Consider the following 310-nt stretch of genomic DNA (forward strand, 5'->3'; position numbering starts at 1 on the left):
CTTAATTACGCTTTCATCCTCCTTTAACACAATACTTCACATTCATCCAGTTTGTGACAGCAGTTGTAGCATTTTTGAGACTTTTAAACTTGAATTACCGCTGTTGTTGTTTAAAATCATATTTGGATTCAGGTATCAGTGGAAAGATCTTTTCATTTACAGTATACTCAAAATATTTCTTATATACTGTAGCCTATAAATAATAAAGTCCATATATTAGTTCAGCATAACTGGCTCTATCAAACAATTCAAGTGACAAAGACAACAGTTGTAGAAAAAGAGGAAAAGTCTAACCCCAAAAAAACATTAG

This window comes from Gymnodraco acuticeps, unplaced genomic scaffold (assembly GCF_902827175.1).
Source record: "Gymnodraco acuticeps unplaced genomic scaffold, fGymAcu1.1, whole genome shotgun sequence".
Lineage (NCBI taxonomy): Eukaryota > Metazoa > Chordata > Actinopteri > Perciformes > Bathydraconidae > Gymnodraco > Gymnodraco acuticeps.